Genomic DNA, 22682 nt, shown 5'->3' with positions numbered 1-22682 from the left:
ATTTAATGTGCGCAGACGCTACCTGCCGCCCGGTGTTAATTTTAAATCTTTAATATGCCATGCACCTAAATCGTTACCAGAAAGATCCTGTAGTTCGAAAACGAGTGGAGATCTTTTTTTAGTTATTTTACACTTAACGAACTTTGGTGCAAGTTTTTTGCTAAAGTATTTAGACTTATCACTTAAGAAATACGTGCGCTTCCAGACCAAGTCTCCCACATTAAATTCAGCCGGTTTTCGGCGTAAGTTGTAACGCGCAATGTTTTTTTGATGTGCGTTATAAAGTGAGTGTTGAACTTTATCAAATATATGGGTCAAGAAACCCATGTTTTGTGCGTAAATATCGCGAGGTAGAAAAAGCATTTCATTCCCCAAATCGTTATCGACGAAGTGTGAACCACAAGTCACTAACTCTCTGCCGTAAACAAGGAAGGAAGGAGTATAACCGGTCACCTCGTTCACAGAATTATTTATAGCGAATTGTACTTTAGGTATGTTGACGTCCCAAGTCCTATGGTCGTCGTTAACAAAGGTGGAGACGCAGGATATAATAGTTTTATTGTAGCGTTCCGTATTATTAATATGTGGACTGTACTTTGCTATTAAAAATTGGTTAGGCACCTTGTATTTATTGAGAAATGTTTTTAGTTCGCGGCTAATTAGTTGTGACGCATTATCCATGTAAATGGTTTGCGGTATTCCGTGAACTAAGAAAATGGAATCTTCTAAATGTTTGACTACGATTGCCGCAGTTGCGTTACGAACCGGGAATAAGAAACAATATTTTGAAAAAATACAAGTAACTACGAGCAAGTAACTATTTTGTTTACGACTAGTGGGCAATGGTCCGACGAAGTCCAAGGCTAGGGCTTGAAAGGGCCTCGAGCACTGTTTAGGCCTTCCCATTTCACCTAGTGTCGCGTGCGTAGGATGTTTATAAGCGATGCAAGTGTCGCAAGAGGAAACGAACTTTGATACGTCTCTATACATGCCTACCCAAAAGTATTTGAGTGCTATACGGTGATAGGTTTTGAAAACGCCTAAGTGTCCGGCTGTTGGTTCTGCATGATTTTCTTTTATAATTTGTTCGCGTAATTCCGCTGGCACAACCTCTTTCCACGCGAACTCATTGTTAAACCTAGTATCTGACTTAGTAAGTCTATATAAGGAATTGTTTACAATTTTATAATTGGGGAAACCTTGCGGTGTGTTTACACAGCTATTATACAAGTCTAAGTACCATTTGTCTTGCGAATTGAGATACGAGTTAGCAATAGTTATTGCCGACACCGGCACGGATCTTGATAACGAATCAGGTATTACGTTATCTTTGCCGCGACGATGTAAAATCTCAAAATCGAAAGAAGACAATCTTACGCCCCAACGGGCTAGGCGTCCGGTTGGGTTATTAAGAGAAAGGAACCATTTCAAGGATGAATGGTCGGTATAAACTTTGAATGTTTTTCCGTTTTCCAAGTAACAGCGCCAGTGTTCTAAGGCTACTAGTACGGCTAAGGTTTCCCGTTCAGTTACACTATAATTCTTTTCACAGCCTGTTAATGACCTACTCATATAAGCGACCGGGTGCTCCTGGCCGTTTATATTTTGACATAACATACCGCCGACGCCATAGTCACTAGCGTCAGTGTGTACTTCGAACGGTAAATCAAAGTTGGGACAAGAAAGAACCGGAGTTGTTACAAGGCAGGCTTTAAGTTTTAAAAATGCCTGTTCGGCCTCTGGCGTCCACTGAAATGGAGGGGCTTTCTTTTTATTAGAAGTTAAAATATTTAAGGGCCCTGCCAGAGTACTAAAGTTGGGAACGAAACGGCGGTACCAAGAGGCGGTACCCAGAAAACGTTTTACCTCTTTTTTTGAAGTTGGTCTAGGATAGTTTACGATTGCATTTACTTTTTCTGGGTCTGTACGCAGCCCTTGAGCGTCTACAACGTAACCTAAGTATTTGAGACTGTCCCTGAAGAACTGAGTTTTCTCAAAGTTGATAGTTAGACCAGCTGTTTTTAATTTAGTTAGGACGCGCAGAAGTAATGTCACGTGGTCCTCGAATGAATTACTAACACAGACTATATCGTCGAGGTAACAGAAAACTTTCATTTCAAATTCGGGGCCGAACAAACTATCGACTAAACGTTGCTGTGTAGCCGGCGCGTTAGTTAGGCCAAAAGCCATAGTTTTAAAACAAAAAGTGCCCCTTGACGGTACGAAAAACGCTGTTTTCGTTTTATCCCGCTGATTAATGGGTATCTGCCAAAAAGCTTTAGAAAGGTCGATGCTAGTAAGGAACTTAGCATCTCTAAGGTTATCTAAAATTTCCGAAATGTACGGTAAGCTATATGCGTCCTTTTTAGTTACTGAGTTAAGTTTTCTACTGTCTAAACAAAATCTAGGCTTGCCGTTCTTTTTGTTTACTAAAAGTACTGGCGATGACCAAGCGCTTTCACAAGGTTCGATTACGTCAAGCTGTAGCATTTCGTCGACCTGTTCGTTAATAATTCTAAGTTTCTCAGGAGACATGCGGTAAAATCTTTGGCGTATCGGCTCAGTGTCGCCGGTATCTATATTGTGTGTTATTAACGAAGTTCGACCTAAACCTATCCGTTCGTAAGAAATGCTGTTAAATTGGCTTATGATGTTATCTGCCTGGACGCGTTGAGACTCAGTTAAGTGACTATAGGACATAAGAGTTTGGGAACCCTCGACTTGCTCTGTGTGCTTGATGGCGCATTCGCTTACCCCAATACTATACAAGTATTTGGGGCAAACTTTAAAGGTGCGCCAGAAGTCAACACCTAGAATGAGCGAAGTGAGGATTCCCGGAACTACATATGACCTTACAGTGTGAGTTATAGACTCAAAGGTCAAGTCCAGGTCGAAATATCCTACACTATCTAGATGTTGGCCGCCCGCGGCTGTTACACGCACAGAGTCGTCGATTAGTAGTTGATGTCCCCTTTCAAGTAATCTATTGTGAAAATTGTTACCTATAATAGTAACGGCGGAACCAGAGTCGAGCAGAGCCGATACCTCTAGTCCGTTAATAGATACCTTTACAAAAGGTCGCGAGTCTACAATAGAGGGTTGAGGCGATACAGTGGCCACTTTATATGAATTAAAAAAATTTGAAACATAATTAAGCCATTGTGACCAGTTATTTTCTTTTATTAGACTGTGATCACTGGATCGCCTCGCCTTCAGTTTTTTGAAGTTGAGGTTGTAGGAACTGGTTTTTTATTATTGCATTTAGAGCAATTAATAGATTTAACGCCCGGCAATCCGCATTTAAAACAGACTATCGTACGAGGCGCTTTGCAGCTTCGTAATGTATGAGTGTTTGTGCGACAACGCGGGCAAAATAGTTTTATATTATTATTGTTGTTATTTTGCGAGCTGATTGCATTAACCGGATAGCGGGTTTTATAATTAGAGAAATTATGTGCACTGGCGTTGTTACCTGGGGAATTTTTCCCTTGATATGGTTGCTTTGGAGAGTTTAGGAAAGACGATTGTTTATTGTAAGCGAATTCTGGCGCGAGCGTATCCGAATTCGCTCGCGGAGGTTCGCGGAATTGGGACATACGCGCATGAACCACTTCGTAGTTATGGCAAAGTTTACGCAAGGTATTTAAATTATCTATTTTTTCCGCCGTGGCTATGACAGTAGCGAAGCACGGCCGAATATTATGTAGAACAATTTCTAATTGTTCTTCTTCGGTAAATGGCACGGTTAGCCTTGAGAACATGCCGTGCATAATTGAGAGATAAATCGTTATATTCTCGCTTTCGCCCTGAGTACGCGCGCGAATTTCCGATTTTAATCTGTAGTCGTAATCGTGCAGAGAAAATACTTCTATGAGTTGTGTAGAGAGGTCATGCCAGTTATCTATGGAATCCTTAACCGAACGGAACCAGTGAAGGGCGTCTCCTTCGAATATTTCCGTTGCATGTTGAAGAATTTTTTCAGGTTTTAAATTTCGCGCGGCTAAAAATTCTTTTACCCGTTGAACAAAAGAGCGTACGCAGGTCTTCCCGTTGTACCGTAATTTAGCTATATCAGAAGACATACCACGGTCGCAAGTAACTGCTATTTTTGTAGGGGTTTGCGGACTGAAAGAATTGGTATTATTCGCGGAGCGGTGAGTGACTTGTGGTGTCTCCTCACATTGTTCGAAATCCTCTCCTTCGTTAGTGTCATGAACTGGTCGCAAGTCCGCCAACTCTTGGTATATTAATTGAAATTTATTTAAACAAACATTATAAGAGTCCACGGTAGTGGGGGTTACGGGAGTAATACGCCTTAATCGGTGAAAAATATGGTTACACAAGTTATCCGTACGTTCGAGTAAACCGTCATCAAACTTAGCCTTAAGGGAAACTAATTGTGACTGTGCCTTAAGTACACTATCAGTCGCGCCCTTAATATCCTCGGTTACATCGAGACCTGATTCTAAAATATCACTGGCGGGTAAAGAAGCTGACAGTTTGACTATCTGTTTACGCAACTCAATAACGGTATCCGCGGGATTGGTACCTCGAATAGCCACCTCATAAGTTAGTTCTGCCTTTTGAAGAGACAAGTATTTAATTCTATGACAATCCATAGTTACGATTACCTCAGTTAAATATAAGAATACCCGAAGCTAATTAATAAAAACGTTAGCCTGTTTGCTAGCGATCGAAGTATAATGGTCTCTAAGCAGGGAACAGACGGTCGAAAATAGAGAGCACACGTATAATGAATAATAGATAACTGGTTTGTTAACTCTGCGGCCAGTTGATTTTTAGCAAGCACTCGAGTAGTATGATATGAATGTTGTGAGTTGTGATGGTGGTTTGTGTAGTTGTATGCCAGATGTGGTATTTCTTCGACACACAGTACCTAAATTTAACTCTCCGTATGTTACAGTGCTAAGAAAATTAAGTAGTAGGACACAAAAAATAAAAGTGTTGTGTATCTCCCAGTAATGATCGAATGTAAAATTTAATTAAGAGACCGCGTTGAAGTTAATTTAATAGTAAAATTTGGAAAAAAAATAAATGTCAGTGTGTTTACCGAGATAATGATAAACTGATTTTGATGAAAGATCTAAATAGTGGTTCAGATATTTTAAAAATATAGAAATATCGTTGCTTTTCTATAAAATTGTAGGTATTTCAAATACGTTATTTAAAAATGATTTGAATCGTTAGAATTTCAAATTCAGTGGTTGGCAGTCACTAAATTTAAAATAACTGTTTCACTTGAAGCAGCGGTGAACAATATTAGTGAAAGTATAATTGGCGTCAGTTACGGTTTAAATTTAACTTGATGAAAATTAGTAGGTAGAATTTGAATTGAACCGTTAACGTATTTGAATTTAGTTAATGCAACAATATTTAGTTAACTTTAGGGTATAGATTGAAATTGTCGTTGAGATTTGAATTTTAAAACGCCGTCCGTTTCAACTGTGGCAAGTGACAGTTGAAATTCAAATAGGCCGTTGACGAGAAAGTGGTCAAAGGTCGGCAGAGTATTTGAATTTAAAGATAACGGTAAAGCAGTTTTAAAATTAGAGTTATTAAAAGAAAAAAAAAACTATTAAATGAACCACTTAAGGGATCTCGGTAACTGAAACACTGGTTATGCCTATTATTCGCCTCTTACGAATTCCTAGACGGGGAATGGCGTTATTCTAAGCCCCGACCACCATACAGGGGCGAGAAAAACAGGGTACTTACTGCGAGATACACAGAACACACAAGATACACAATAAATTTTTGCACAATCACTGCAATTCTAGGCAAGAAAAACGTAACAATCAGAACCTCTCAAAAAAAAACCCACGGGCGCCACTGTCAAGGGCAGACCTCTTGAGGGGAGGTTTGACCTTAAAGGAGGCCTAGTAAGTTATTCTTTGAGTAAAACAATAAGACTTTTTAACAATTTTTTAATTAAAAATTGAACACAAAAAATAACAGGCCTAATTTGACAAAATTAAAAGTAAAAGTATTACGAGAATCTCAGGTAGTGAGTTCAAGAGATTTTATTGAGAGGTGGTTCTGATTATTCGGTCTCACTGGCCTACACTTCCCTGGAGTCGGAGAGAAGAACCCGGAGCGAAGAGGCTGGCCACAGCAGGGGGGCCTGGTCCAGCTGAGTGGTCGTCGGTGCCGAGGTCAAAAGGGGCCTTAGGGCGGCAGGACGAGCAGCCTGGACAAGTGTTCCACGCAGGAGCGATCAGGGTCTTGGACGAGCCAGGAAGGATGTGCAGTACTCCGGAAGTTAAGGCCGTCAGGGCTTAGTGTCAGGTTAAAGGAGCCGCCTGAGCCGTGAGAATTGTAGCCGAACGGAGCTTTGAAAGTTGTACGAAGGTTGTAAGCCGTACAAAGGTTGTAAGCCGTACGAAGGTGTGGAAGTTGAAGCCGTACGGAGGTTGCCCTGTAAATTAGGTGGTGTCAGTTGTGGTCCAGTGCTAGATTGTTTGCCAGTCACTCCTCTGCAGCGATGCCCCAACTCTTAGGGTGAGCTGAATTGCAGTGAGTGGCAAGGACAATCATACGGAGTTACAGGCAGGCAAAGGAAAGTGATTCTAGTTTTATATAATTATTTTTAAAAAACAAAAGGTAAAAATAAATAGCCTAAGTGACCGTTAAAATTTGAAATACAACAGTTCACTAAATAACCGTTAGAGGATTACATTTGAAATTAAACGTTACTTAGTTGAGTTTGAATTTATTTTAACACCGGTAAGCATCCGTTGCATAAAAGTAATAAGCATTAACATAGTTCTGAGTTTATAACAACGGATGAGAGAAATTAACAAGTGTTAAAATATTAAGTATAAGAAATGTTTGAAATAAAAGATTCCCTGGCCAGGGGAAGCCTTCAGTTCAATTACACAAAGTTAAATTATAAAGAAAATAATTATAATAAAATACACAGAAAAACACAAGAGTTAAATATCGGAGAACTTACCAAGTCTGGGCGTATGGAGCTTTCGAGAGAGCTGTTTAGTGTAGTCTGAGCTGTTGAATGTGTGTTTTACAGCTGTGCTTCAGCTTTTAAGGGCGAGAATATTACAGTTAGAATTCCCCGGTCACAGCTGATCGACAGCACCCCCCTTGGCCGACAAAAACGGTCAAGGGTGAGTTGGTTATAGATATATTTAGTCGTACAAACTCGTGTAGTAAATGAGTGTAATAAAATGCCTACTTTTATAAAATAAATAAGTAAATAATAAATAAATATTAAATACATATTATTACGTAAATAAATGAGTCAAGAGAAAACTACGGTGGCGACCTCTAGAGTTCGTCCGTCATTCTGCTCAGAGATCCCTTATTGAGGAAAGCGCCATCTAGCTTACACTGAGCTAACTAAGATGTCAGCGATCGCCTATGTGCATTGTGACAATTATGTATTGTTACGCATATTTACATAAGTATTCCAAATTTCAAGTCAATCTGACTACTGGAAGTTGGTCAAATTTAACTTGCAAGATTTGATTACAGACAGACAACGGGACAGGTGAAACTAACTAAAAGTTTGTAAAAACAAAACTTAGGTGTGGTGACCTGACCTGTCACGACAAGCTGAACACAAGTCCATGCGTGGCCCAAAACTCGTAATTGAACTCGTAACTTCGACTTCCCGTGTAAAGTTAAAGTTTCAGTTAGTTATGAAATTAAACAAAGCTTGCGAACTATTTGGCCGCGGGCAGGGGCCATTACTGCGAGAACACGACCCGTGTGACCGGCGATAAAACGACCGTGTTCACTGTTCATTGCGTGGCCGGGGAGCTTGCCGCATAGTGGTCACCTGGTAGAACACGCAATGAACAGAGAAAACGCCAGTCGATCGCGTGTAATAGTCGTTGGACCATTAAGGCGAGGACACACCGCCGCTGGGTGTGCAAGAAACGTAGCATAATTATTAAAGTAATTCGGTTGTTACGAAATAATCAACGGGTAAAAGTCATGCGGTAATTTCAAGCTGACAAATATCAAATATTCAGGTCTGCTACCCTTGGAAACCTTAGGGGTACTTTCCGTTGTCCTATGTGGGTATCACAACCAATATGAAAAGTTAGATTTTTTTTACTTGTTATGTCTCTCTCTGTCAGTAAGAATCCCAAATTACCCCAAGCTCCGTACATCTTCCGGAGCTCTACTGGCACTGGGTATTCATAGCTACCCAAAAATTTCTATGAAAGACACTTAAGCAGTTTTTTCTATTAGTTGATTAGTTTAAAATTATCATTTTGACTACAGAATCTTAAAAGCTTTAGTTAAGTTTAGTTTAGTATTAATACTAATTCTTTGAGAATATAATTCTACAGCTGGAGGTATAAGGTTTCTTTCTATAGTTAGTTTAGTTCCTGCACTTGTCGAGTTAACTTGTATGGTCTATTCACTCTCGCAACTTTCTGTTATTCCCCCGCGTCTCACAAACACCAAGTTTTTGCTCTGCTTTCCGTCGGCGACACAGAACAATAAATAATAAATAAAAGGGTCTTTACAATTATAAAGTGACATTGGTAGCATGTTTATCAGTTACAATGACAAGTCAAAAGAGAAGAAAAGCATCACAGTCTTATGAAAACGACAGAAATGTTATCGTGCGTATCTCCTTCCACAATCGATGCCATCAGTTTTTGATCAGTCCCTTATTTTATTATTCATCACACTTGCTCGTAAACAGTGCCGTAACATGCAGGTACCTTGGTTGCAACCCCCCAAAAAAAACCCTCGACCTTTAGCTTGTCATGAAACCCGTGGTCGGTAAATGAGTCATTGCGCGTACACCATTGCTTTCATGAAGCCCAAGGACGGTCAATGAGTCAGTGCCCGTACTGATGGCGCTGCTGCAGGACTACATGGACCACATGCACATGCACGTTGCGGTGCATGCTGCGGGAGGGGGAGTAGAGGGCGACGTTGCCATGAGCACAGCCTAAGGTATCGCCAATATTTGGAAGAATTATATTTTTTCTTTTACAAATATAAAATTTTACTTGCAAATGTGATGAAAAATATTGTATGTCGCACGGGCGGTACTAGAATTACGAACATCGACTCATTAAAGCCCTCAGTCTTCGAGTTCGGGCTTCTAATAGACTCTCGTTCGTAATTCCTTATTTACCGCCCTTAAGACACAATGTACTATTGTTTTTTCATAGGTTTTAGTTGATTACGGTAGTTATCAATAAACCACCTGTTTGTACACAGTCTAACAAACTAAATCATGTACCAGGGCAGAACCTTAGTGCTACTAATGTCATGTTGACATCCTACTAATATTATAAATGTAAAAGTTTGTGAAGATGTTTGTTACTCAATCACGCAATAACAGCTGAACGGATTAACATGAAACTTGACGTACAGATAGACAAAGATCTGCATTGAGACATAAAATATTTGTTATCCTGGTAATGCGTTCCCGTGGGATAATATTTTAAGTTTAAACAAGATAGAGGGCACCTCCAAGAACGGTGACGTACCTCAGCTCTCAAGATGACCTGACGTGTTAACTTCGTTTGTAATCAGTAGATGGCGTTGTGCGAGCGAACGTTGTCCTTTCAAATTGTTACCGGAACCTTCTCAAGCCAAACTCCAAGACTATAATATTATATATTGCGTTGCCATGGCAACAAGACTCGTGTAATAACTGTGAATAATTGTCGTTGTATATTTCAAAAATTGCATGGGCATAATATACAACAGTTCAGTTAAGACGGCATTTAGCTAATTTCTTCTAGTGTTTATATCCTGACGGAAATCATAAGAACATTGATTATAAAATGGTCGTTCTGGCGATGAACGTTTTCGACTTCTGTTTTTATCGTTATGTCTTTCTCTTAAAGACTCAAGACGGCCAAGCTGAAGTGGGACTGGGCTGGACATGTCTGTCGAATGAACCCAGAACGTTGGGCCAAAAATGTTACGGAATGGGTGCTAGTGACGGATACCGTAATAGAGGCAGACCGAAGAGGAGATGGAGGGACGACTTAGATGCCTATAATTGATGGGCGGGAGCTCGCCTTTGATAGGCAGGAGTGGAGCAAGAGAGGAGAGGCCTTTGCCCAGCAGTGGGACAAAAATAGGCTAATAAAAAAAAAAAAAAAAAAAATGTCTTTCTCTATCTAATCTCGAATGATGGTACCACCACCACCATCTCTGTCATAATCTATTTTTCGGTCTTCATTACAGGCCAATCACTAGGCCAGGCCACCGCCTAGTGGTTTGACCAGCCTCTCAAGCAGAGCATCATGGGTTCAAACCCTCGTTCGCACCTCTAAATTTCTAGAAAGTGATATTTATGTTTATTCTTTGGCTGGCGACTTGTCGTTCGTTCGTTCCGTGCTAGTCGCGGCGAGTGGCTGCGACGCGATGTCTCAGTGAAAACTGGAAACTGTTGGAATATATTCGATACGCTTATTGAACCGTGAAGAGTTTGCTGTTGGTTGTTCAATTTAAAAAGAACGCTGGGTTTTTAGCGTTCCGTAGTTCTAGCAAAGAAGTTTTATGGTTACACCATGTCCGTCCATACGTCTTGAAAATGTACTAGGTATGTATCTGTTACTAACGAATATAGCGGAGCGGCTGTCAAACGTTGTCAAATTTGTTTCGTAGTTATTGTTATATGTAGTTCGTGGGAGGTCCCGGACTAGGGCCGGGCTCACCTCGTCCGGCCTCGCGCCCCTAATCCCGACCCCGCCGTACTGACTTATCTATCCAACTTCAGCTCAAACACGGTTTAAGTACTATAGTTTCATTTACTTAGTATAATGCACTAGTTTTGACCCACTGATTCGCTTGTGTAAACCTTTGAATCGCGTTGAAAATAATATGATGTTGTATATTTATCATCATCATCATCATAATATGATGGCCTATTATTATCAGTCATAGGACGTCCACTGTTGGACATAGGCCTCCCCCATAGACGTTCAGTTGCCTCGGTAGGCCATATAGCACGGAGAGTAGGACAGGAGCGCAGCGTAGGACTCCATCAACGAGATGGACGGATGATCTGGTTAAAGTCGCGGGATCACGGTGGATGCAAGCCGCTTCCAACCGAGTTGTATATTAAATATTATTTAATTCGTTCAATGATGTATTGCTACAATTTCTTTATAATTATTTGCTGTATACAGGGAGTCTCTGACTGGGCTTTAAATTCAAGGTTCGATTCTACTCACACAATTAAGCTACTTTTGTTTTGAAACATTTTCAAAAAACTTAAATTAGGATAATTTATTGATCCTCAAAGTTTAATTGTTAAATCAGTGTATCGGACATGGCGGTGATATCGCTGTCTCTTGGGGCTTTATCAATGTGCCGTTAATTTAGTATTGTATCGCATACATTGAAAATTACATTTAATTTGTATGGAAAAAATGAAATTGACAGTGGTCATATTTTTAAAAAGTTGCAGAACAAAAGTAGCTCAGTTATGCGACTAGAATCGAAACCTGGATTTAAAGTCCCATGGCCAGAGACTCCCTTTATACCTAAAACACAGAAAATTTATAAACGACAGTATAAACAGACGCAAAGGCAAACTTATTTTTTTAACTTTTGAACGATTAGGACAACAAATACAAGAGAGGTGCGTAAAAGTCCTGTCATTACTCCCGCCTCGTCCAGTTATGTAGCAGGCAATACAGATATACCCCACTCAACCCCCTATGGCCTCCCCCCTCACCTGCAGGGCTGTCACTGGCCATAATGACGCCACTTTGCACGGTCATTGTCACACGTCTATTTTGCCGCTAGGGTTGCCACTCCACTTATTACCTAGTATTTATTCTTGAAGTTTTTATGTAAGTTATTTACCTATGTAAGGCCTATTTATAAGGGTGGACTGTGTCCAACAATATAGACGTCCTACGGCTGATATGATGATGGTGAAGTTGTTTTCAAAACTTGGAAATCGAACATGGAAGGTGTCAAAATAAGTAAATTAGATTGAGTTAAATTTATTTCATAAAGTTAAGTTGACACCATTGCAAATTAAGTTTAATGTATTATTGTTAAGTTGTATAATATTGTAAATTACCATGTCTATTATTATCTTCAAGAGAAAGATTTTTATTATTTTATAACAAGATTTTTAACCGACTTCAAAAAAGAGATTCTCAATTCGTCTGTATGTGTTTGTTACGCGATAATTCCGTCAATTATGGGGCGAATTTCAATTTTTTTTTTGTTTTAATAAACATACTTTCAAGGCAGTCCCATTGACACCAAGATAGAATCTGATGATAGGATCTTGGAGAAATCGAGGGCAACCCTCAAATTTTAAAAGCACACCTATAGCGATTTTGGCATTTTTAACACCAAGTATTTACATTCTGAAAGTAGCATTTGGTGAACTGGACCTGATAAAGAAGACCGTAAGTATCGGTACTCTGCTATAAAATAATATAACTATGCCGTGTTTCAGCTTAATATAGCCGTTGTCAGATGAACTTTACCTACAAATCACTAAAAACCATGAAAAAAAACTTTTTTACAAAAAATGGAACCGACTTAAAAAACCTTAACTAATTTTTTTTACTAGTTTGAAGTCGGTGCCTCAGGACAAGCCAGCAGAAGTGATTGAAGCCCAATATAGTATGTAGGTGATAGGGGTGGTGTAGGTTTATAGTTCCACTCCTGCTGGATCGTGCTGAGGCACCGACTTCAAAGTAGTAGAAAATTATTTTCAAGGTTTTTGAAGTCGGTTCCATTTTCTGTAAAAAAGTTTTTTTTATCAAAAAGATATCTAAATCAATGTGAACTTAATTAAATAAGATTAATTTATTTTCTCTTTGTGATTTGATACTGTGGATTTTATACCTACGTTAAATAAAGGCATTATTTAACGTAGCACAAATATGTACGAACTATACAAATATGTACGAATGAAACACGTATTTTCTCATCATTTTACTTTTCTTTTCTACGAATAGATATTGTTTGAACAAATATAATTCCATCAAGAGTTTTAATATTAAATAATAATCAAGCAAATTTTAGATAAAACAGTACAATTCTCAAAAGATAATTAGACGGGAGGCGCCGGCTCTGCGTTAGCTTGAATGATAGAAATTATTCTCCGTGTGGAATTAATTAAATTTATTTCAAGACGCCACCACAAACGTTTCTTAATATTTATTGTACGATTGTTGTAAAGCGGACTACAATAGAATTATTCAAAAACTCATATCTTCATAAAAGATTAACCGTCGAACACACCAGTGCTCAAAATACGCAAACGCGGTAACGTGCCGCATGCCTCATTTTTTTAACGCGCACCGTCTTCACCAGTAGTAAAAAACTGACCAAGAGAATGTTGGACACGCCCAAAATAGGGTTCCGTAGCCAATACGAAAAAAATAAGTAATATTTTTCTAAGGATTTCGTATTTTATACGGAATCTTCCAACTTTAGGTATATTTTATACCTTAGGCTGCTATTTACTCTTAAACTACTAATAATTCTCAAGCAAACTTAGCCGTTATAGTTTTACTTGAAAGTTTGATAAACTTACTACCATCCTGAATTTTTTCAAATTATTCTTCCAATCGGTTTAGATTTTAGAGGGGGGACGCTCGATTTTAATGAAAATTTACACTTTAAAGTTTAATATTTCGCAAACAATCTCTGAATCGAAAAATTGTCTTAGCAAACCCCTAATGGTTTTAAAAGAACAATCCAACGATATCCCACACTATAGGGTTGGATGAGAAAAAAAAAACACCCCCACTTTACGTCTATGGGAGGTACCCTAAAAAAATGTTTGTTTGAATTTTTAATTGTATTATTTTGTCGGCATAGTTTACATATATATCCGTGCAAAATTACAGCTTTCTAGCATTGATAGTCCCTGAGCAAAGCCGCGGCCGGACAGACAGACAGACAGACAGACATGGCGAAACTATAAGTTTTCCGTTTTTGCCATTTTGGCTCCGGAACCCTAAAAATGCTCCAATCCAAATGCAGTGACGCGACTCGTGCACCAAGCACGCGTATTTCCAAATAAGTGCTTGAAATACAAATTTATTAATGTTTTTGAACATCTGTGTGGATAGTACGTTATAAAAAAAATACTTATGAGGCACGTCACTGCGTTTCCGGTTCGTCAGCGTTTTTTGAGCGTGGACGTAGACGGTTCGCATTGAAAACTTGACGCGTGAGGCACTTCACTGCGTTTAAAGTGCGTCAGCGTTTTTTGAGCCTAGTAGAGCCTAGGGGAGTGTGACGCATGAGCAGGACGCACGTCACTGCGTTTCCGGTGCGTCAGCGCATATTCAGCCGCGGTATAGCCGAACCTTTACGTGGATATTGCGTTCGTCCGAGTGGAAAATGGCGGCCCGAGCACGAGCACGCCCGAACGCACCCGAACGCCGAAAGTATATTTGAAGGAGAGCTGAATTAATTATATTGAAGAGGTTGTATAATTATTTGAACTCGTCGGCCGGAGTACCGCCAGAGGTCGTTCAAATTATTTCAACAATTACGAGAAAGGTTTCGCGTTCATTATGAGACTTAACATTATTCTGTGCTAAACCTAATACTTATTGCCGTTGAGCATACTTACTTCAAAACATCGCCGAATATACACCAGGGGGCTTTACAATTCGTCCCGAATCTTTCAGCAGGTCTGTTGGTTTTGACGAATGCCTCTCAAGCAAAGATTTGGGGTTTAAGCCCCGGCTCGCCTTTTGATTTTTTCTAATTCATGTGCAAATTACATTTTAAATTTACCATGAGGTTTTCGGTGAAGGAAAATACCGTGAGGAAACTGCACAAGCCTGCGAAGCAATTCAGTGGTGTGATTTAAGTCCCCAATCCACACTGTCTTATTCTGAGAAGAGGCCTGTGCCCAGCTGTGGGACGTATGTAAGCTGATGGATATTTTGCTGACTGTCTTTAAATTACCAGATCCGCCCATTCAGGTTTCCCGCCCATCATCACATCATATGTGGTCTACCACCTTAAATTTGATAATCGTTTTAATGTATTAATCGTTTGCATGTCATATAAACAAAACTAACCAAAAAGTTGGAAAGCCCCCGACTTGGTTACTTCAAAGTTCAATATCGTAAAAACGGCTGAACCGATTTTGATAAAACATTTCTAGGAACCATTGTTAGAAAACCTGCTTTCAAATAAAAAACGCATTCAAATCGGTCCACCCGTTTAAGAGCTGTCGATGTATATAGTTGTAGATTAATTTACCTACCGGCAAATAATTTTAGAACGAAAGTTAACTTAAATTGTTTTATGTCTGTGTCAGAGAAACAAGATTCTATGCCTCTATATTACTATTATTATACTGAATGAAAAAAATATTATTTATAAATTCCGGAGTGGCGATGGCGACTGTGTACATACTACTCATGTGTCCTTGCAAGAAACTATCACACTATACTTATACACTACTAATTACTTACAACAACAACTATACAAAAAATACGTAAGTAAGCGCAAGAGGAGCGAGCTGAAATCAAAACGTACGGCTCCGACGGTAGTGCAGCCTTGACTACAGAAAACTTATCTATCTATCTATAGCAGCCCTTGTTGCGTCCGTCTTCGAACGTAGGCCTCCTCTTCACGTTTCCACTTTGTAGTAAACTTACTTCTCCTATTTTACTTTGGTGTCAGTATCAGTATTCATAGCACACACCGTACTTCTAGTATTAGTGTGCGCCGCCCGCTATTAACACAGCGCGTCGACGCGTCGTTTAAATGCAAAGCACGGGCCCTGCGCGGCGATTAGGTGACGTGGGACTAGGGTTGCCATGTAGAAAAACGATTGTCCTAATAATAAAAAAGAAAATTTTAAGCCCTAAGTCCCGACCCTGAATTTCTTGCAGCAGAGATTTGGCGTAGCTTAGACGACTCGCTTTGAGTTTTAATTGATGCAAAAAAACGCGATTTTTTTAGCTGTAGTTTAGCTTATATATAATTGTTTGAAAAAATATTATTCATTAAGCTACTTAGATACTTCTTAAATTCATCATTTCATTCAATAAAACTGAGTAAATATTGTAAAAATGTCTTATGAAAAGACATATTTCATTGTTTAATGAGGTCATTTCTAAAAACCCTAACTTGCCAAGTCTGGCCGCAATCCTGGCAAGGGGTCAATAATCCTGTAATGTCAGGACTCTGATGTATGGCAACCCTAAGCGAGACGCACGGACGCGCCGGCGCGGTCAGGGTTATCGGGAGTCAATTTAGAAGTCCAGAAAAATCCTATATTTATGATTGTTTCTTTTTTGGAGTCTTTTTGTATTTTTTATTTCAACTCCAAATTTCTTACTTTAACGGGTATCCCGTGAAACCATATCGAAAATACAACTGAGACATGGATGTACAGATTTTTTGTATCGGAAAATTGCATAGTTCCCGGAGGACAGATATAAACGAAATCTTCGTGGACAGAATCGCTGTTGTCCAGCTAGTTTATAATATTAGTGGAATGTGTATCAAATACCAAATGTATACCTAGAGCAAGCGAATTCAATATAGCAGCTGGCTCGCATCCGCCGGCCCCGTCTGTCGCGTGTCGCACGGAGCGGCATCGCGCGACAATCGCATTAGCGCCTCGCGACGTCGGCTGAATTAGCTATTGATAAGACAGCGCTGCACCAGAGGATGTGCCAGGGTGAGTTGCGAGGAATGTTTCTCATCAACAATAGAAAGTCTTCATTTCCCTATCCCGACTCTTGTACGTTGCGTTTTCGCATTTAAAATTTAAATTTCGCGGCACTATGACAAGTGTCATATTTCAAACTTTCGCGCGCTCGTCTTAACATTTTGTGGTTCCCGTGACGTGAATTGGTGAGCCACTTATTGCCTTCGTCCTTAAATCATTTCAAGTGTAGCCAGTAAATAAAACATATTTTCCATGGTAGTTTATGTCTGTCAGACCAACACTTTATTCACCCAAGTTTTGCGTTTCCCTTTCTTAAATATCGTTTCAGGTTTAGAAAAAATAATCCTAGACTCCATTTCACATATTTTATTCTAAAAAGAACATTTCTTAAATTTTGTACGTTGGCAAAAATGGTAAGATTCCGGGTTGACTGACAGAGCTGTCACTGGAAATGCTCTGGCAACACTCGTTTTTTCGATTTGCGAGCCGAAGCGACGCGGACGCAAGAACACATTTCCATTTTTCTATAAAGACTGCTTTTTCTCATTTCCACTTTTTCAAGTTAAATCTTATTTAATGTCGACAACAAACCATAAATCGGCGATGGAAGATCGACGGGTGGCGGGTCCAGCACATACATTTTTATGCACGATTTCCACGTGTTTGCGGTAAGTGTTTTCGCCTTGCTTTCCTATGTTTTTCCTTCTTCCAAATAATTTTATATACGGTGTGGGCACGCCCTTCATGTTCCACCTTTTCCGTTCTGTCTCTAAGACTTTTGTTTTCCTTCGCTTACAGGCTGGAGGGATTTTACTGATGTTTTACTGAGTTTAACTGAAATTTAACTGCAAGATTTAACAGTATTTTTAACTGGATCTAACCGGAATTCTCGGGTTTTCTTCCTCGGGGTTTTATCCCGCATCCCTTCATCTCAACATCATCATTCTTCATGAGAAGAAGACAGACGCATGATCCAAGCATGAAGGCAAACGCTTAGCTCCGGGGCATCACATCGTGGCGGCAGTGGCAGAACAACGAGGCTCCCGAGATCACCGCCGGAGGAAACCGGAGGGAGTACCCGGCGTGGCCACGCCCTGTCCCATGAGGTGGGCCCAAATGTTTATTTCTCTTGAGATGAAAATTTAATTAGTCGTAATTTTACACAAATGTGGTATTAACGTTATTAGGGAATCTGATTACACATAACATTTAAGTTAGTTTAACTTCCTACCTGTAGCGAGAACCGACCCTGATGTAAACTATAGTTTAAATGCTCGGCTTTTGAATATCACAACTTCGGTGTATGTGTGCCTCTGACGATTCAGAAAAATAAATCTGAAATATTTACCCAGGTCTGATTTTTTATTTATTTTTCCCAATTTTCCTGATAATACAATTTTCCACAGATTTTCTTCCTTTTCACATTTTCTTTGGACCCCACTAATTTACCCCGTTTTCAGTGAGGTTGCAAATGGCGCCCACTTTCCCTTTATTTTGTAGGAATTCTTTTCCTTTCTTTTGAGTAGGAGTTATACCCCATTACATTGTTTGTTAAATTAAATTTTAACTTGTAGCGTTAACTACTTTTCATATCAGTAATTAAGTTTAAATTCACTGATGGTTTGTGTATGTGCACATTTTGTGTTTTAATTGTCAGTAATACACTGAATATTTAATTGTGTTATTTGTGTACTAGTAAAAGTTTATTTTCACTAATACACAAATTCATAAACCTTTATGATTTCTTAAAATTTGTTTGCATAGTCGAGTAGTGAGTAGGTGAGTGTTTTAGTGACTTATTGGTTGGTACAGGTTCGCCTCAGCTAAGCTGTACAGTTTCGCTCAGCTAAGCTGGCGCCATTTTGTGTACAATTTTAGTTGCCACGCCCTAAAACACTACACTGAATTTATACCTCTCAATCTGTGTGTATTTCTTTCGGGTTTCTGTGATTAAGTACCCATATTAACCTTCATATTTTTAATGAAAACATTTTTGTCCTTCGGGTAAAAAATTTCTGAAAATTTAATTGACTTTCATATTTAATAATAGCATAAAGTGTCCTTCAGATAATTTCTGTTCAGTTGAGAGACACTCAATTGAAGAACTTTCATATATTTTATTACATTCTCAGTGTGTTTTGTGTTCATAGCATTTATTTTAACCTTTTAGTAGACAAATGTTTAAACAGTTTTTTTCTAAGACAAAGTTACATCAAAATTACATTGCACTTTACTTCCTTTTCCAAATAGTTGAGAATAATAGTAATAAAATAACATGACTGAACAAATCTAAGACTGAATTCTCATTAGTGGTACATAGTGTAAAATTTGCAGTATAGAAGCTCAGTATAAATTTTCAACTGAGTCATAAGAACCTTGCTTTGTCTGAATCACATACTTGTTAACAATAAGACATCATAATCTCAAAGTACATAAAGGTTGCATTGATTAATAGTACAGAAGCGCACCATAGTTTTCATTGAGTTTAATAACTTTTGTCGAAGTGTTTCATTTTATTAACTTTTATTTAGTACATGAGCTTTATAGCTATTGTAGTACAGAAGCACACTGCAGTTTGTACCAAGTTACATAAATTTTGTTGGAACAATTTTCTTAGTAATTAATATTGTTTTTATAATAATAAGTGTTGCTGTAGTAAGTTCATAGTACAGAATCTCGCCATACTTTTCTGGAGTGTAACAACTTTTGTTTTGATACTTATGTGCATATTATTTATTGTTGTGTATTGTGGTACAGCATCTCACTGTGATTTTATTAAGTCACAAGAATTTATTTTAATTTGAATGGTTGACATTAATGGTTAAGCCATAGAATTTAGGAACATTTATTGTGAGTTTTACCACCATTTTTGTTCGCGTTTAACTTTTAATTTTTCAAAATGGTAGGAACGCGTAGCAATCCGAATGTTGAGGATGACCCTGCTCAGTGCCGGAAAGGCACTGAATAAACCAAAATAAATATTAACAAGAGGTAGAGTCACCTATTCCTACAAATATGTGTGCTCGGGTGATAGAGATTTATCCAAATGGAAAGTCAGATTTAATGGTACTGGTGATCCTAGTCGTTCCTGGAGAACATTGAGGAGCTGCAGGCTGCCTTTTGTGTTTCGGATGAGAAGCTTTTCCAGTCTGCATCATTGTTGTTTGTAGACAAGGGTTTAATTTGGTTGAGAGGTGTTCGGTCACAGTTCACATCTTGGACGGAGCTCAAGGATTTGTATTAGAGGAGTTCGACCTGTTGATTTTGACTATAGGTTGAAAGGGGAGATTCGGGCCCGCACTCAAGGTGCCGATGAACCTGTACATATTTACATTGCTGTCATGTCCTGCCTTTTCAGCAGGCTGCGTGTGCCTTTAGGTGAAGAAGAAAAACTGGAGATTCTTTTGCACAACATTAGGCGAGCCTTGGTCAACAGTTAGCATTGGTGAAGTTCGGTCTGTGGGAGAGCTTAAGGCGAAATGTAGGTTGTTAGAGTCAGCTAAGCAGCGAGCCAAATTTATTTACTGAGCCTCCAAAACTTACATTGAGTCCAGAGTATGCTTACAGTGGAAAGTCAAAGCAGCAGTAGCGGCCGTTGTTCAACAACCAGTTCCAGTGAAGAAGGCACCGGTGCAAAAACCTGTTTGTTACAAATGTGGAAAGACTGATCATTCTTTTAGGAAGTGTAGGGCAACACCTACTTCTGTTAAATGTTTCAAGTGTGGGGAACAAGGTTTCACAGTTCTAAATTGTCCTAAGTGTGTAAATTCAAAAAACTAGTTTCTAACCGAAGCAAATGTAACGGTGATCAGTTAAGTTCAGTTGCTAAGTTTTTTACAGTTTTAAATCTATTGCTTCGTTTTATTCTCACCTGATCCTAATGACATTAGACCACATTTAAATATTTTTATTAACAATTTTGAAGTGTGTGACTATTAGATTCTGGTGCTTGTATTCCATTTTGGGGAATAATTCTCACCTTCAATTAATTAAATTTGGCTTTGACTGGCATGAAACATCTCACACATCATGTAGTGTTGCGAATGGGGTAAATTGTAAAACAATTGGGTACATGTTTGTCCCAGTTACCTTTAATAATATAACCAAGGTTATAAAGTTTCATCTCATTCCAACTATAGTTTCAAATATCATTTTGGGTTGCGACTTTTGAAGGAATTTAACTTAGCACCTGAAATTTTTGATAAAATTAACTATAGATACCCCTCTGATTCCTTGTTTTCTTTGAATGCCATTAATTCTGACCAGATACACACTTTACAAGGTTTTGACGATTTAGGTTCGGAGAAGAAGGAGTTAGCTGAGTCTATTATAATAAATTTCATGACATTTCTTTTGAAAGTAAAGGTCTGGGTAGGACGCATTTAACACAACATTTTATTATACGGGAGAGGCAGCTCCCCTGCGTACGAGGCAGTACCCTTTGTCACCAGAGAAGAAGATCGCTTTGAACGCAGAGTTGGACCGGATGCTGGAGCTAGACGTAGTCACGCCTAGCGAAGGTGCTTGGAACAACCCTGCTCTCCTAGTACAGAAGGCAAATGGTGACTGGAGGTTTTGCTTAGACTGTCGAAAACTGAATGCAGTAACAAAGGGTGATGCTTATACATGCCTTACATTCCCGAGATTTTAGATAGCTTGAAAGAAGCTCGGTATTTATCCTCAATCGATTTGAGTTCCAGCTTTTGGCAAATTCCTTTACATCCAGATTCACAGGAGAAAACAAGTTTTACAGTTCCAGGTCGTGGTCTTTTTAAGTTTAAGGTTATGCCTTTTGGTCTTTGTGAGCTCCAGCCAGACAACAAAGATTGATGGATGCTTTAGTTGGTTACAATTTTGCAGCGACATTGAAAATGGCAGGTATTTTGTTATGTAGATGACATCATCATTGTTAGCTCAGATTTTGATACACATTTACTTCTTTTAAACAGGGTTTTGGAAAATTGCGGTCCGCTAATTTAACAATAAATTTTAAAAAGTCAAATTTTTTTAGAGTTCCTGAAATATTTAGGATATGTGATTGACGAGTTTGGTCTTCGGACAGATCCTGAAAAGGTGGCTGCTATTTTAAATTTTCCAACTCCAGGATCTGCGAAGGATGTCAAGGTTTTCTTAGGAACTTGTTCCTGGTATCGGCGGTTTATCCGAAATTCTCCACAGTTGCTGCCCCTTTAAACAGATTAACTAGCAAAGGAAAGAAGGCTCCTCCGTTCACCTGGAGTGAAAGCAGAAACTGCATTTAATACCCTGAAGAACTTACTTGTGTCTGCTCCTATTTTAGCTGTCCCGGTTTACTAAACCATTTTCAGTACACTGCGACGCTTCTGCTTATGGTATAGGTGGAATGCTGTCCAAAAACATCAATGGTATTGATCACCCTGTTGCCTACGTGAGTCGCGCGTTGTCTAAGAGTGAACAGAACTACAGTGCAACAGAGAGAGAAGCCCTTGCTGTCATCTTTGTCGTTGAAAAATTTCAGGCATATCTCGGTTCACGTCCATTCAAGGTGATTACAGATCATGCAGCCTTGAAGTGGTTCATGAATTTGGAGAATCCCACAGGCCGATTGGCAAGGTGGGTGTAGGCTCTCTCAATTTAATTTCGAGATCGAACATAGCGAGGCACTGACAACGTCGTCCAGATGCTCTTTCGAGACTTTTGAAAGTTGATGCCATTAATTTTCTCCGTCGGACGCAGTTGCAGATCCTTGGTATGACAGAGTTCTAAAGGGTTGTATTGACTTTCCTGCAAATTTTCCAAATTTTTCCGTTAAGGATGCGAAGTTGTACAGATATGTAAAAGTAAATACAACCTTTTGAACGAGTTTGACTGGAAGGAGGTAGTTAGGAAGGGAGATAGGCAGGCTATTTTAAAGAACCACTGTGACCCTACCGCAGCACATTTTGGCGTTTTAAAACCCATAGGAGATTGTGTCTTCGTTACTTTTGGCCGGGATGCACAAAGACGTTGCGAGTTTGTTAAGTCCTGTGACAGCTGTGCGCTTACAAGCACTCCA

At 39.1% G+C, this 22682-nt stretch overlaps 1 protein-coding gene across 1 annotated transcript in view; it reads left to right on the top strand.

The window, feature by feature from the left end:
• The window catches only part of LOC141438777 (uncharacterized), a 324060-nt gene that overhangs the window by 19285 nt on the left and 282093 nt on the right, over positions 1 to 22682 (top strand). The window lies entirely within an intron of this gene.

Source organism: Choristoneura fumiferana, chromosome 19 (assembly GCF_025370935.1).
Source record: "Choristoneura fumiferana chromosome 19, NRCan_CFum_1, whole genome shotgun sequence".
NCBI lineage: Eukaryota > Metazoa > Arthropoda > Insecta > Lepidoptera > Tortricidae > Choristoneura > Choristoneura fumiferana.
Note: the sequence above shows the minus strand (reverse complement) of the source record. Positions and strands in the feature narration are given on the sequence as shown.